This window comes from Panthera uncia, chromosome D1, assembly GCF_023721935.1.
Source record: "Panthera uncia isolate 11264 chromosome D1, Puncia_PCG_1.0, whole genome shotgun sequence".
Taxonomy (NCBI): Eukaryota; Metazoa; Chordata; class Mammalia; order Carnivora; family Felidae; genus Panthera; species Panthera uncia.
This window is the reverse complement of record NC_064808.1, coordinates 42404914-42416395: the sequence shown is the minus strand read 5'-3', so window position 1 is coordinate 42416395 and position 11482 is coordinate 42404914. Positions and strand designations below refer to the sequence as shown.

At 38.9% G+C, this 11482-nt stretch overlaps 1 long non-coding RNA gene across 1 annotated transcript in view; it reads right to left on the bottom strand.

Moving 5' to 3' along the window:
* Positions 1 to 975: 975 nt before the first annotated feature.
* LOC125935648 (uncharacterized) overlaps positions 976 to 11482 on the bottom strand; it is a 68278-nt gene continuing 57771 nt past the window's right edge. Inside the window, exons 3-4 of the long non-coding RNA XR_007461735.1 lie at positions 1609 to 1651; positions 976 to 1260 (exon numbers count right to left, since the gene is read on the bottom strand). This is a non-coding gene — a long non-coding RNA (uncharacterized LOC125935648). The remainder of the gene's footprint in view (positions 1261 to 1608; positions 1652 to 11482) is intronic.

The window sequence follows — 11482 nt, the reverse complement described above, 5'->3', positions numbered from 1 at the left end:
GTGTCCATCGATAGGTGAATGGATAAAGAAGATGAGGTATATATACACAATGGACTATTATTCAGCCATAAAAACCATGAAATTTTGCCATTTGCAACAACATGGATAGATTTGGAGGGTATAATCCTAAGTGAAATAAGTCAGTCTGAGTAAGACAAATATCACAGGATTTCACTCACGTGTGGAATTTAAGAAACAAAACAAATGAACAAAGAAAGAAAGAAACACACAAACAACAGCAACATAAAAAAAAAACACCAGACTCTTAAATAAATATAGAGAACAAACTAGGGGCTATCAGAGGGGGAGGGAGTTGGGGGGGTTGTTGAAATAGATAAAAGGGATTAAAGAGTACATTTATCTTCATGAGCACTGAGAAATGTATAGAATTGTTGAATCATATTGCATAACTGAAACTAATATAACACTATATGTTAGTTATACTTGAATAATAACTTGAAAAACAATATACTTGCTGTAATGCCGCAAGACAGCTTCAGAACAAGAAGCCTGTCCTCCCTCTGAACAAGATTGCTCCCCAAGTCTCTCACATATAGACTCTAAACTGCCACTTGATTACCAGTTTGGGGAAATATCAAGTTATATTCAAAATGTATATTTAAAAATTACAAATGTATTAAATAACTTAATGGTCATATGTTTTACAAAGTAACATTGAAAGTTTTTTATATGTTCATTTAGATACAGTGTCTAAACGTGAATTTTTGAAAGAACTCATAAAGGGAAAGGTCAATACATAACTTTTGTACAAGAACCAATTAATCACAGTGAAATTAAAAACGGCAGGAAAAATATTTGTGTTAAGTGTTAGGGAAAGGGATTATTATGTATAAAATATAAAAGTTTACTCTAACATATATAAGTATCATAAATGCCCCCTTAATGGCAAATGACCTGAACAGAATGAAATGCTGATAGTGAGCAAGTGGGAAAATATTCAGGCCATAACAAAACTCAAACAATAAGATATATTTTTCCATCTATTAACTTGGCAAAGAAGATGTAACAGTAATACTGGCAGAGTGTGCAATAAATTGATGTGCTCATCCCTTTCTGACAGCTGATATAAAACAGGAACTTGAGGGTATATATTAAGAACCATAAAACTGTTCACACCCTTTGACCCAGTAATTTTCATTCATTGTAATTTAGGTGAAGGAGCTGATTGATGAGGAGGGCAATCCCTAGATGTGATGCTCTTCATTGTGGCATTTTCTATAATAGCAGAGATGCATTCACCTAAATGTCCAACAATAGAAAAAGTACAAACAGGTAAGTTGTAGTACATTAACTGGATGGAATATTGTGCAGTTAACAGAAAAAAATAACTATGAAGAATATCAGACAGGTAAGGAGGTGTTCAAAATAGCATTCTGAAAAACAAAATATCCAATTATGTAGATGATTTGATTATAGCACTATTAAATATGCCAGTATGTAGATAAGGACGATGAGGGAGAAAAGAAAAACAGATTGTGTTTGTTCCTTCTCTTTCTCTTCAAATCACGAAACTGGTAATTTTTCTTTTGGCATCGACACGCTCCTCTACCTGCATCGTTCCCTCTTTTATTCATTGCTCTGTCTTACCCACTTTTTGAACGAGCATGCTTTTCCCGGGTATCCACGTCACCTAGAAAGAAAATTAACAGATACTTTATTCATTAATTATGGAGCCTTTATTTTGTATTCAGCAATGGGATACAATAATGGTTAAGATCTATTTCCCTCTGCTCATTGAGCTCACCGTTTACACACACATGGATAAAGAGATATTTGCTATATAGTACAGAAGTTCAAAAACTGATAGAAAAAAAAAGGAAGCTAACTAGGAACCAGAATTCTTAGGAGTCAAATGTTTTATCTCTTCAATGGGATTTTTCATTTCAAAGGGCTCAAGGGATTTGCATTTTTAATTACTCCACTTTTCTCTGACAGCACACTTTCTTGCTCCTCCCCCAGAGACATAAAAATGCTCCTCTCTGGGGGCGCCTGGGTGGCGCAGTCGGTTAAGCGTCCGACTTCAGCCAGGTCACGATCTCGCGGTCCGTGAGTTTGAGCCCCGCGTCAGGCTCTGGGCTGATGGCTCGGAGCCTGGAGCCTGTTTCCGATTCTGTGTCTCCCTCTCTCTCTGCCCCTCCCCCGTTCATGCTCTGTCTCTCTCTGTCCCAAAAATAAATAAAAAACGTTGAAAAAAAAAATTTAAATAATTAAAAAAAAAAAATGCTCCTCTCTGGGGTACCTGGGTGGCTCAGTGGGTTGAGCATCCAATTTAGGCTCAGATGATGATCTTGCAGTTTCTGAGTTCAAGCCCCACATCAGGCTTGCTGCTGTCAGCACAGAAACCACTTGGATACTCTGTCCCCCTCTCTCTGCCTTCCCTTGCTCATGCTCTTGCTCTCAAATATAAAAATTAAAAAAAAAAAAATGTTCATCTCTCCTCCAAGGCAAAAATCGAGTTTTTACTTCCACACTCCTTCTCATTATTATTCCTATAACTCTCCTTCCTTTTAGTCAGGATTCCATATGTGTTTCTAATTCCATGCACTCATCCATCCAGTAATGATTATTGACCATTAACCAGAGATGTACCAGCTCTGGACTAGGTGGCCTCTGGGGCAGAGGTAAAGCAGTAGAAGATTCCTGACCACTGGCTCCTTAGGGAACAAATGAGGCAGGATTTGACCCCATCTAGGGAGAGGTAGCCAGACCTGGGACCTCATGACACTCTGACCAAACTGCACAGTAGTCCCTTGGGCAAGAAAATACAGCATGGAGGGTTTTTGAAAATCTGTTTTTTATCAACTTCTTCGCCACCACTGTCATTTAGACAACCTCTTCTCAGGTCCCAAACCTTAAGACACATCTCTGCTATTTCCTTACCTTCTTCTCCTAGACTTATAACATCTTCATGAACTCTGATCTTCATGGTGATAACAGGAAATAAGTAGAAAAGGTGAGAACACCCATTTTACAGGTGAGGAAAATGAGACTTGCCTAAGGCCACATGACTATAAGTGGAAGAAGGATGGTAAATGAGAAAATCAATTGGTCTGGAAATTCATGAGATAAAAGTTATGGTCCTCTATTTGTAATAATCTTAATCCAGGCAGGTGGCCTTTCCTTCTTGGCCCATTGCTTCACCGGAGAAGCTGTGCCCTGTAGACGTCCTTCCAGCTCTCCACTATGAAATGATAAAATCCTTCCATTCTCTTTCAGCCTCCTCCTGGAGGAAGAGAAAGCTTCCTAACCCTAAAACCCAGGCCACAAGCCAGACCAATTTAATCAGAGTCTGGAGGAGGTGATGGAACCTGAGTATCAGGATTTTGTAAAGTCCCAGGAGATTCCAATGAGGTTCAAGGTTGAGAGTCAGCCTATTAGAAGCTCCTGAGGGGCAGGCATGTGGGCCACCCAGATCTGCATTGCCCTGCCCCTCCCTCCTTATCTTCTATCACTGTCCCCCAGGTGACTCCTCCCTGTCCTAGGGCTGATGCTGAAGATGAAGTCAAGCCACATCCCTTAACTGCTTTCCACAATATTTACTGTCCCCTCCTATTGACAGCCCTAATGGATTGTACTGATTAAATAATCCCTGTGATTCTGGGCTGCCCTGGGGCTGGTCTGTCAGACAATGGCAGAAGCCGCCATTGCTTGGTTCTAAATGAATCATTTGCTGTAAATAGCCTCTTATCCAGAGTCAGGCTCTAATGGGACTCAGGAGCAGAAATGAGCTGCCCATATGGCAGCTGCCCATATGAACTTGTGGTTGCAGCAGCCATAGCAACCATTGACCTCAGAGACACAGGCTTCAAGTCTTTCTTGTAACTAACCATTCCTGGTCAGGGAAGCACAGCCAAGAACCCTGCAGAAAATGTTGCAGGCTCCAGGGTGGAATTTTCAGTTAGGAAGGACCCCAGGGCAGGTGATGGAGAGGTTCCCTCTTCCGTCTTCCTACAAACTTCTTCCTTCCCTCTTCTCACTCCCTCTCCCAGACACTTGCTCTGTCCTAGTCTCTCAAAGTATTCCATATAGTCTTGCTCCCATTCAGTTTAAGAGAGAAGTTCTTACTCTTTTTTTTAATGTGTTATTTATTTTTGAGAGAGAGAGAGAAAGGGAAAGAGAGAGAGACACAGAGAGACAGAGAGAAAGTGGGGTAGGGGCAGAGAGAGAGGGAGACACAGAATCTGAAGCAGGCTCCAGGCTCTGAGCCGTTAGCACAGAGTCCCATGCAGGGCTCAAACCCACAAACTATGAGGTTATGACATGACTGAAGGCCAGCGCTTAACTGACTGAGCCACCCAGGTGCCCCATTACTTTTTCAAAGTCTAGCTCTGAGATCAGGTATTCCTCAGCCAGGGTAAGGGAGAACCTAAGATCAAGGTGCCTGATAGCAGCTTTCACGGGTGCCTTCCTGGGATCCAGAACCCTTGACTGAAGAGAATCATCTACCAGGGAACTTTTTCATGTTACTAAACATTTCTATCTAGAAGGATGTTCACAGGGTTATCTTATTTATTTATCCATCCTTAAATTCATTTATTCAATGGAGATTTATTTTCACCATAAACAAAGTGAATCCCATGTTTCTTTTCCAAGTTGTATATAGCCCAGCAGCGGAGATAAATATGTGCACGTGGCCACTCACAGTATCTGCAGCTCAGATACCACAGCAATATCACTCTTCCCTTACCCAGTGTGTTTGAGTTCATGTTCATGAGACCGTATCAGCTGGAGTACACAAGGAAGATACTTCTGGGAGAAAAGAGTATTGGACTGTAGCCATTCCCCTGATGGAACCCCCAAAAACAGGATGGACTGGGCTGTCCTGGTCAAGGCCAAAGGACAGAAAAGGCCAGGATGGTGTGTGAGCACCCAGGGGTGGACTGGGCCCCACGCACTAGGCCAGCAAAAGAAACGTTTCTGGGCACAGTGTACTACTGGAAACAGTAAAATCCTAAATTAGCAGCGTATGCACACACTGGGGGAATCCAAGAGGAGGGTATGTGAGTAGAACTCAGAGGTGTTTTAGGAGCACCTCAAGACTGAATCTCAGAGCAGAAAAGCTCCCCTAAAATTGGGAACAAGACATCACTGGCTTCCCATTTCCTGGAACTGTGAGTTACAACTAAGGCAGGCCCACTCTGTTTTTATTGCTGTGCCATTTCACATATGGAAACTTTCCCCAAAATGTCCTTCTTCATCTTCTCTCTTAGATTTTAAGGCTCAGATTGAATGAGCCTTCAACTCTTTCCACTTCTCCCTTCAAAAGAAGGAATCCCTCTCTCTTCTGTATCTCAAAGCACTTGTTCATATCTCAAATAAAACACTATCAACACTTGTATCAGATTAAATCTGTATGATGTGCTATTTCCACATTGGACTATGTGTGATCCTCGTGGTTGTATTGTTACTTGCACCTAGCTTGTGCCTGGCATATTGTAGATATTCAGTACATGTTGGATGAAATAAAATTATGTCCCCAAGTCAAATCATTATGATGTACATCTGAAACTAATATAACATTGTATGTTAATTTTACTTCAATAAAAAAATAAAGAAAAATTATGTAACCTGATACTTTGTTAGAGAATATTATATATTAAATAGAAAAGTGGGTTTTCCTACTTAGGGCGATTACCAAGAGAAGGGGAAATGGATATCAAGGAGTCACCCTCTGGTCTTTTCACTATAGAGCTTATTGTCTTCAAGAGGCAAGTGGGATTTGCTGCCTTTAAGCAATGAGTGCTCTGTAATACAATCCCAGAGAAGAGTGCATCAGTTTTTGCTAGGAGTCTCCATAGGTATGAGGGTTCAAGAGCCTGGCAGGGCTGAGAGATAATTCCTCTGTACCTACCATTTGGGCTTGCAAACAGCTAAGGGCCTCCTTTCTCCTGAATCCTCCTGCAAACATGCTGACAAATTCATAGTGTTTTGGTATTCATTTTCTGGACTTGGCTACCAGTTCTGTCAGATTCTTTCCTTGGTGTGTTAATTAATGATGTCAGAGTCTTCTTCCAGATCAGTTTCCATCGGAGTCTACACCTTGGTCCCTACAGATGCTGAATCCCAAGCATTAAATGTGAGATTACTCATTTTATCTTAAAGTTCTGGGAGAAGCTCATTTCAGTCCCCTACATAGTAAGAACCTTCCTTGTCTATCCTTCTTCTTGATGGAGAAGGTTAGATGAGTTTAAGGATCTGAAATCCTTTCACAAAATCAAAAATGCCACGCAGAAGACATTAACATTATATATGCACTGCTAGAAAGCCAAGATTTCATGAACCCCAAATCAGGCAAGCCTCTTTGCTCCTCCCACTAGACTCCCCCTAAATGGACACTGCTGCCAAGTCTGGATTTTTGTTTTTTAACTTTTTATCTTGAAATAAATTTAGTTTTACAAGAGTTACAGAGATAGTACAGAGAGTTCCTATCTACCCTATCCCAGCTTGTTCTGACATTAACATGCTTCAAAACCACTATCCATTTATTAAAGTTAAGAAATAGGGGCGCCTGGGTGGCTCAGTTGGTTAAGAAGAGGAATCCGACTTCGGCTCACGTCATGATCTCGCAGTTCACGAGTTCAAGTCCCACAGTGGGCTCTGTGCTGACAGCTCAGAGTCTGGAGCCTGCTTCTGATTCTATATCTCCCTCTCTCTCTGCCCTCTCCTGCTTGTGCTCTCTCTCTCTCAAAAATAAATAAAAACATTAAAATATTTTTAAATTAAATTAATAAAATATTGATATAATAAAATTAACTAAACTATAGCATTTACTCAAACTTTACTAGTTTTTCCACTAATATCCTTTTTTTCTGTTCTGGGATACCAGGTTGCATTCATCCATCTATTCATTCATTTACTTAAAAATTGAGATATAAATGACACATAATACAGTATAAGTTTAAGGTGTACAGCCCATTGGTTTGATCCATTTATATTGCAATATGATTGCCATTGCACTGTTAGCTAGCACTTCTATCCTATTATATTATTATCATTCCTTCTAGTGGTGAGAACAATTAAGATTTAGTCTCTTGGTATGTTTAATGTTAATAATACTATTTTGTTGTTTGTAACCTCTGTGCTGTGTATTAGTTCTCCAGGACTTATTTATCTACTAGTTGCAAGCATGTACCGTTAATCAATGTCTCTCCCATTCCTCTATTCCCCAGCCTTTGGCAACCACCATTCCACTATTTTATTTTATTTTATTTTATTTTATTTTATTTTATTTTGTATTCCACATGAAAAGGATATCATACAGGATTTGTCTTTCTCTGTGTGACTTATCTCTCTTAGCACAACATCTTCAAGATCATTCCATGTTATCAAAAACTGCAGAATTTCCTTTTTTCTCACAGGTGCATAGTATTCTGCAGTATATATATACTGCAGTTTCTTTATCCATTCATCTCATTGATGGGAACCTAGGTTGTGTCCATATCTTGGCTATTGTAAACAGCACCATAACAAACATGGAAATGCATATATCTCTTCGATAACAGGTTTTCATTTCTTTTGGCTGTATACCCAGAATGCTAGATTATATGGTAATGCTATTTTTAACTTTTTGAAGGACCTTCAGGCTGTATTCCACAGTGGCTGGACCAGTTTACATTTCCACTGACAGTACACAAGGGCTCCCTTTTCTCCACATCTTCACCAACACTTGTTACCTCTTGTCTTCTTTATGATAACTATTCTTACAGGTGTGCGGTGAAAGATGATTGTGGTCTTAATGCATTTATTTCCCTTATGATTAGTGATGTCGAGCACCTTCTCATATACACGTTGGCCATGTGAATGTCTTTTTTTTTGAAAAGTGTCTATTTAATTCTCTGTCCATTTTTTAATTGCATTTTTTGTTGTTATTGCATTGTCTGAGTTCTTTGTGCATTTATTTTATTTTTTTAATTTATTTTTTTGGGAGAGTGCAAGCAGGGGAAGGACAGAAAGAGAGGGGGACAGAGGATGCAGAGCAGGCTCTGTGGTGACAGTACTGAGCCCAATGTGGGGCTTGAACTCACAAACTGCAAGATTACGACCTGAGCTGAAGTCGGACGCTCACCCAAATGAGCCACCCTGGCACCCTGGTACATTAACCCCTTATCCGATACATGACTTGTAAATATTGTCTCTCATTCTGTAGGGGCTTTTTGTTGTTGTTAATTGTTTTTTTACAGTATAGAAGGTTTTTAATTTGATGCAATCCTATTTGTTGATTTTTGCTTTTGTTGTTTTTTTTTGTTGTTTTGTTGCTTTTGTTGCTAACGTGGAGGAGCTTCTTCCCTGTTTTTTTCCTAGGAGTTTTATGACCAGGTCTTATGTTTAAGTCTTTTTTCCATTTGGAGTTAATGTTTGTTAGTGGTGTAAGAGACGGGTCCAGTATCATTTTTCTGCATGTGGTTACCCAGTTTTCTCAACACCTTTTGTTCAAGAGACCATCTTTTCCCCATTGGATGTATGTTCTTGGCTCCCTTATCAAATATTAGCTGACCATATATGCAGGGGTTTAATTATGAGCCCTGTATTCTGCTGCTGTTAGATGGAATGTTCTATAGATGTCTGTTAGGTCCATTTGGTCTAATGTTTGTTCAAGTCTATCTCTTCCTTGTTGATGATCTGCTTGGATGATCTATCCACTGTTGAAGCTGGGGTATTGAAGTCCTCTGCTATTATTGTATTGTCTATTTCTCCTTTCATATCTATTAGTATTTGCTTAGTATATTTATATGCTCTGATTTTAGGTGTATATATATATATTTTTTTTTAATTTTTTTTTCAACGTTTATTTATTTTTGGGACAGAGAGAGACAGAGCATGAACGGGGGAGGGACAGAGAGAGAGGGAGACACAGAATTGGAAACAGGCTCCAGGCTCTGAGCCATCAGCCCAGAGCCCGACGCGGGGCTCGAACTCACGGACCGTGAGATCGTGACCTGGCTGAAGTCGGACGCTCAACCGACTGCGCCACCCAGGCGCCCCTAGGTGTATATATTTTTATGATTGTTTTATCTTCTTAATGGACTGATCTGTTTATCATTATATAATGACCTTCCTTGTTGCTTGTTAACATTTTTGACTTAAGGTCTATTTTGTGTGATATCAGTATAGCTAACACTTCTTCCTTTTGGTTTTCATTTGCATGGAATACCTTTTTCCATCCCTTTACTTTGATTCTATATGTGTCCTTAAGGTCCAAGCAAGCCTCTTGTAGGCAGCCAATAGTTGTTGTTTTTTTAATCCATCATCTACTCTGTGCCTTTGGTTGCTAAATTTAATCCATATACATTTAGAGTAATTATTGATATTAAGGACTACCATCTAATTAATTAGTTTCTGGGTTTTTTTAAATTTCCATTGTTGCCTTTTCTGTTTCTGCCTACCTTTGTAAAGTGGTTATTTTCCATGTTGGTATGGTCTGTTTCCCCCTTCTTTGTCTTTTGTGAATCTGCTCTAGGTTTTTGCTTTGTGTTTACTATGGGGCTTATGTAACACACCTTATATAGATAGCACAGTTCATTTTAGGCTGATGGCAACTATTTTTTGGTCACCTATAAAGGGCCCAACCTTTACTTTTTCCCTTTTATATTACTGATGTCATAATTTACCTCTTTTTATGTTGTTTATTCATTAAAAATTTATAGCACTATAGTTATTTTTACTACTGTTTTCCTTTAAACTTTATACTATAGTTGAGTGGTTAAAATACATTTTTATCTATATTAGTGTGCTGTGTACTTTCCTGTGTTTTCATGTTGATTACTATCTTCTCATTTCAGCTTTGAGAACTCCTTTAAGCATTTCTTGCAATGCAGTGGTGATGAACTCCCTCAGCTTTTGCTTGTCTTGGAAAGCCTTTATTTCTCCTTCATATCTGAAGAATAACTTTGTCAGATAATATATTCTTGACTGGCAAATTTTATCCTTCTACACTTTGAATATGTCATTCCATTCTCTCTGCCTATAGAGTTTCTGCTGAGAAATCCACTGATTGCCTAATGGGGGTTTCTTTGTAAGTTACATTGTTCCCAGCCCACCCTCCCCCTTCCTCCAGCCCCCAGCTGCACTTAGGATTCTTTTTTGATTTTTGACAGTTTCAGTATAATGTGTCTTGGAGGAGGTATTTTTTCATTATGATAATAGGGTGATTTATTAGCTTTCTGGACTTGATGTTCAAGCCTTTCCCCACATTTGGGAAATTGTCTGTTCTTTCTTTCAATAAATTCTCTTCCCCCATCTATCTCCCTCTGGAACCTCGGTTATTCTGATATTTGTCTTTTGATGGATTCCCATAGTTCTACATATAGGTTTTCCTTCCCTTTTAAAATCTCTGTTATTTCATTTTTTTTTCACTGTGTTATTTCAAAATTCCTATCCTCCAAGGCACATGTTTGTTCTACCATCTGGTCTGCCCTGCTACAGAGGCTCTCTATTGCATTCTTCATCTCATTCATTGACTTCTTCAGCTCCAGAATTTCTGTTTGGTGCTTTTCTATGATTTCAATCTTTTTGGAAAATAACTCATTTTGTTCATTTTATTCCTGATGTTATTGACTTGCCTTTCTCAGTTTTCTTACAACTCACTGAATCTTCACAACTGCTATTTAGGTTCCTTATCAATTATATCACAATATCCCATGCCTTTGAGCTCAGTTGCCAGAGACTTGTCATTTTCTTTTGTGTTGACATATTTCCTTGATTTTTTTCATATTCCTTATTTGAAGTAAAGGAGATCTGCTTAACTCTGTGCTCAATGCCTTCAGCAGATGGGATATTACATTCTATGGCATTGGTATTATCTGGGTTTTTCCTCTGTGCTTGTGAAGCTGAACCTGCTGCACTCTTTTTGCTCTGTTCTACAGCAGAAATTTTTAAATGTTTATTTGTTTATTTTTAAAATTTTATTTAAATCCAAGTTAGTTAACATATAGTGTAATAATGATTTCAGGAGTAGAATTTAGTAATTCATCACTTACATATAACACCCAGCGCCCATCCCAACAGGTGCCTTCCTTAACGTCTATCACCCATTTAGCCCATCTCCCCACCCAACACCCCTCCAGCAACCCTCAGTTTACTCTCTGTATTTAAGAGTCTCTTATGGTTTGCCTCCCTCTCTGTTATTATTTTTCCTTCCCTTCCCCTATGTTCATGTGTTGTGTTTCTTAAATTCCACATAGGAGTTAAGTCATATGGTATTTGCCTTTCTTTGACTGACTTACTTTGCTTGGCATAATACATTCTAGTTCCATCCACATTGCAAAAGGCAAGATTTCATTCTTTCTGATTGCTGAGTAATATTCCATTGTAAATCCATTGTATAGACATATTGCTGGGTAACAGGGTAGCTCTATTTTTAATTTTTTTTTTTATTTTTAAATTTTTTTTTCAATGTTTTTTATTTATTTTTGGGACAGAGAGAGACAGAGCATGAACGGGGGAGGGGCAGAGAGAGAGGGAG